This window comes from Pygocentrus nattereri, chromosome 10 (assembly GCF_015220715.1).
Source record: "Pygocentrus nattereri isolate fPygNat1 chromosome 10, fPygNat1.pri, whole genome shotgun sequence".
Classification (NCBI taxonomy): Eukaryota; Metazoa; Chordata; class Actinopteri; order Characiformes; family Serrasalmidae; genus Pygocentrus; species Pygocentrus nattereri.
Genome location: NC_051220.1, coordinates 8,631,992 through 8,637,733, shown reverse-complemented (window position 1 = coordinate 8,637,733; position 5,742 = coordinate 8,631,992).

The following is a 5,742-nucleotide window of genomic DNA, read 5'->3' as shown; positions in this document are numbered from 1 at the left end:
TCCTGCTGCGCTGCGATTGGCTGGTACCTCAGACTGACAAACAGACCACTGGGTGGACAGTTGAGACGTCGTTCACGTCACCATAGCAACCACGGAAAAGCGACTCGGTTATAAACAAAACATAAACATAGCCTAAACGAGGCTTATCTAGGTTTTCTTTAATAAAAGTCTCTGTTTAATTACTAGTGAGCACAATGTACATATATAATTTCTATCTAAAATCCAGTTAACTGACATGTGTCCTCTGAGTTTTACATATATATAACGTTATATATATGTAAAATAAATAGTGATAAACCTGAAAGTATTTTGCCTTAAACCGCCCTACATGTACATGTACTTTTAGAGGTGGATGTCTGGTTCCTATCGCCATCATTATAAATAATTTTGACTTGACTTGAATTAAGTTTTTCTATAAAGGAGCATTTCACACCAAACCACTCTTAACGACTTTGCTGACATCTAAACAAATTCATTACACAGACATTTTGACAATTCGGTGGACTTCCCCTTTACTATGTATAGTCAATTTAATTATAAAGATTTAAATGCATTCTGTTTTTTTGCTTGCTTGACCTTAGAGAAGGTTATGATAAGGCAGTGCAGTAAAACAATATTTTGAATGACTTTATAGATATGAGAAGGAAGAGTTGGCAGGTTTCTAAATATGTTTTCAAATTACTGCCATCAGACCAGCGGGAAACGTCTCATATTACCAATTTATGTGATACGAAATAAATAAGACACTTGTTTATAATCCAAAAACACAGATGAGCTCATTACTCATCCATCGTTTCAGGGCTTTGTTAGCCATTAGCTAAACACAGCGCCGCAGCAGAACAGCAACAACCACCCGTTTTCCAACAAGCCCCGCCCCTCCTGCGCTATGATTGACTGCTTGCACTCCGCTGATTGGACAGTCGAGAAGTAGGTCACGCCAACGTTGCAGCGGCTGCGTCCGAAATCACACAATGGCCTTCTAAACAGATTATCACAAAATTACCCTCCACATTCCCCTCGCAGAGAAACAACTAAGTTGTTTTAAGTCGTGTTTCTGATACAACTTAAGAATTTGAAACACTGTTTGTAATTGAACGGTCTTGGCGAGCAGTTATACGCAATTAATTTGGGTAAAAATACAATAGCATAATAGTTTTGAATACTGAAAAGACCAAAAGTCCTGTTTAGTGCCTTCCTTTTCGAGAACATGGTGCAACAGTGTTTTATTGAATAAAACAGGTACATCAAATTCTATACAAAAGATTATCAACTACATTTTATACCAGCTAACTCTTCCTTTAAGGGAAAAAGGCAGTTTACTGAAGAGTCCCTTAGAGAAGCATCAAGGGCTCATATTAATTGGGACGAAACCCTCAGATATTTGTTCAGCCCTGTCAGCAAGATAACAGAAGAAAAACAAGGATTCAGGAGTTTGAAATATTAAGCTTAATCACAGCTTTCATTCCTAGGAATGAAGGTTTGTGATAAACATAGTTCCACTAAAATGTATTTGTATATATTTAACATATAAATACAGTATTTCTGATATATTTCAGGGGCTTCTTCTTCTTCTTTCGGCTGCTCCCTTTAGGGGTCGCCACAGCGGATCATCTGCCTCCATCTTGCCCTATCCACTGCCTCCTCTACTTTCACACCAACCATCTCCATGTCCACCTTCATTACATCCATAAACCTTCTCTGAGGTCTACCTCTTCTCCTTCTACCCGGCAGCTCCATCTACAACATTCTTTGCCCAATATATCCACTATTCCTCCTCAACACATGTCCAAACCATCTCAACCTGGCCTCTCTGGCTTTATCTCCAAACTGCTCCACCTTCACTGTCCCTCTGATCTGCTCATTTCTAATCTTGTCCATCCTTGTCACTCCCAACGAAAATCTTAGCATCTTCATCGCCGCCACCTCCAGCTCAGCCTCCTGTCTTTTAGACAGAGCCACAGTCTCCAAACCATACATCATAGCAGGACGCACTACTGTCTTGTAAACCTTCCCTTTCACTCTTGCTGCTATCCTTCTGTCACACATCAGCCCTGACATCTGTCTCCACCCACTCCATCCTGCCTGCACCCTCTTCCTCACCTCTTTTTTGCACTGTCCATTGCTCTGGATGGTTGACCCAAGATATTTGAAGTCATCCACCTTTACGACCTCCACTCCTTGCATCTTCACCTTTCCACCTGCCTCCCTCTCATTCACACACATGTATTCCCTCTTATCTCTACTGACCTTCATTCCTCTCCTCTCCAGTGCAAACCTCCACCTCTCCAGATTCTCTTCCACCTGCTCTCTACTCTCACCACAGATTACAATGTCATCTGCAAATATCATGGTCCATGGAGCCTCCTGCCTGACCTCATCTGTCAACCTGTCCATCACCATTGCAAACAAGAAGGGGCTCAAAGCTGATCCCTGATGTAACCCTACCTTCACCTTGAAACCATTTGTCACTCCAACTGCACACCTCACCACTGTCTCACTATGGCTATTAGGGTGTCCTGCACCACCCTAACATACTTTTCAGCTACACCTGACTTCCTCATACAGTACCACAGTTCCTCTCTTGGCACCCTATCATATGCCTTCTCTAGATCCACAAAGACACAATGTAGCTCCTTCTGACCTTCTCTGTACTTCTCTACCAACACTCTCAATGCAAAAATTGCATCTGTGGTACTCTTTCTGGGCATGAAACCAAACTGCTGCTCACTGATCAGGACCTCTCGCCTTAGCCTTGCTTCAACTCTTTCCCATACCTTCATGGTGTGGCTCATCAACTTCATACCTCTGTAGTTACTGCAGCTCTGCACATCACCCCTGTTCTTAAAAATGGGGACCAGTACACTACTTCTCCACTCATCAGGCATCCTCTCACTCTCCAGGATTTTGTTAAACAACCTGGTTAAAAAGTCCACTGCCTTCTCTCCTAAACATCTCCATACCTCCACAGGTATGTCATCTCGACCAACTGCCTTTCCATTCTTCATCCTTTTTAAAGCTGCCCTCACTTCCACCTTACTAATTCTCTGCACTTCCTGATCCACTATCTCTCCCCCCATTGTCCTCCTCGCTCTCTCATTTTCCTCATTCATTAGTTGTTCAAAGTACTCCTTCCATCTACTCAACACTCTCTGTTCACTCACTCCTTCTCTATCCTTTATCAGCCTAACCTGCTGTACATCCTTTCCAGCTCTATCTCTCTGTTTAGCCAAACGATACAAGTCCTTTACTCCTTCTTTACTGTCCAGCCTCTCATACAGCTCATCATAGGCCTGAGCCTTTGCCTTTGCCACCCTTCTTTTTGCTATGCGACTAGCCTCACAGTACTCCTGCCTACTTCCTTCATCTCTCTGGTTATCCCACTTTTTCTTAGCTGCCCTCTTCTTCTGAATACTCTCCTGGACTTCCTCATTCCACCACCAACTTTCCTTGTCTTCTTTCCTCTGACCAGACGAAACACCCAACACATTCTTGCCAGTTTCTCTCACCACCTTAGCTGTAGTTTCCCAGTCCTCAGGTAGCTCCTCACTGCCCCCAAGGGCCTGTTGCAATTTTCCCTGAACTGCCTGCAACCATCCTCCTCCTTCAGCTTCCACCATCTAATCTTTGGCTCTGTCTTCACTCTCTTCCTCTTCTTTGTTTCTAATATCATTCTACAGACAACCACCCTATGCTGCCTTGCTACACTTTCCCCTGGCACCACTTTACAATCTCCAATCTCCTTTAGGTGGCATCTCCTGCTAAGGATATAATCCACCTGTGTGCACCTCCCTCCACTCTTGTATGTCACCCTGTGTTCTTCCCTCTTCTGAAAATACGTGTTCACCACAGCCATTTCCATTCTCTTTGCAAAACATACAACCATCTGACCTTCGGCATTTCTGTCTTTCACACCATACATACCCAGCACCTCTTCATCCCCTCTGTTCCCTTCACCAACATGTCCATTGAAGTCTGCACCAATCACTAATCTCTCCTCTCTAGGGACACCATCTACCACTTCATCCATCTTACTCCAAAATTCTTCTTTCTCCTCTAACTGACAACCAACCTGTGGTGCATATGAACTGACCACATTCAAAATTACACCATCAACCTCCAACTTCAAGCTCATGATCCTGTCTGACACTCTCTTTACATCCAGAACACTTTCCCAAGCTGTTCCTTTAGGATTATCCCTACTCCATTTCTCTTCCTCTCTACACCATGATAGAACAGCTTGAATCCACTTCCTATGTTCCTGGCCTTGCTTCCTTTCCATCTGGTCTCCTGGACACACAGAATATCTATCTTCCTTCTCTCCATCATGTCTGCAAGCTCTCTGCCTTTACCAGTCATTGTCCCTATGTCCAGAGTCCCTACTCTAACCTCCACACTCCTGCCTTTCCTTCTAACCTGCCTTCCTCCTCTCCTCTTTGATGGTCTTCGACCTACAGTAGTCCAATTTCCACCGGCACCCTGCTGGTCAACAGCACCGGAGGCAGTCGTTGTTAACCCGGGCCTCGACCGATCCGGTATGGCAATCATATTTGTGATCCGCATGATATGGATGGATGGATGGATGTATCTTATTCCTGCCTATTCGTGTTTACAGCCAATCCTAGAGCGGAAAACGGGACCCTATTGGCCAATCACGGCAGAGGAGGCGGGGCTTTGTCTGAATACGGATCGAGAAACACACTGACCGCAGTTCTCCTGCTTTAGTTTTTGATGCTTTACCGCCACCTGCTGTTAGAGATTGGTGTAACACTACAGGGCGCTGCAGAGTGAAGCTTATTAATCTGAATACACATTTTTTGTTAGGTCTATTCAACCTCCCTGCTGAAAAGCAGTCCATCAGAACCATTAGGATTAAAACTTGATTGTTTTGTTTGCTAATGGGAATGGGCTCAACTGTTACATTTAGAGACCACTAGTTTCTGTAGGACTCCTTTAGATCCTATTAGGAAACTATCAAAGGCATCTTAATATGCATGCACCTGATAAACCATTACAGTCCTTTACACTGTGACATCAACTCATCAGGAAGACACCAGAAACCAACTAGGTTCCTATTATACTAAACTCTATTTGTTGTAGCTTCTAATTCATACAGTTCAATCAAGTTGTATATTTCATATACATTCTATAATTAATATATATCCTATAACTATAAACTATAAGTAGTTTATATACTAGTATATAACTAGTAACTTTAAGTTCACTTATAGCATAGTTCACACTTTCGTTACAGTGAAAAATAAAACTTCTAGTTGTGTGCTCAAATTTTACTCTTACACCCAAAGAATCCTCAAAAATATAGTTTTATAAACTACAAATTGTGTCAGAACAAGTATTAAAATAGTACATTTACAAGTATATTATTCTATTCTTATTATTATTATACACTGATATTAGTGTACAGAAACATGAGGACAAAAAAATGTTTCTGTAATTTTATTGTAATCTGATCTATAAATACCTTTCTATCTTTTAATGAACCTGAATGAATATGTGTTGCTGAAAAAGTTCCCCGTTCCCCAGACCTGAATCCGATTGAGCACATCTGGGACATCATGTCTCGCTCCATCCACCAACACCATGTTGCACCACAGACTGTCCAGGAGTTGGTGGATGCTTTAGTCCAGGTCTGGGAGGAGATCCCTCAGGAGACCATCCGCCACCTCATCAGGAGCATGCCCAGGCGTTGTAGGGATGAATCATAGGGATTCATCATTCATTCAG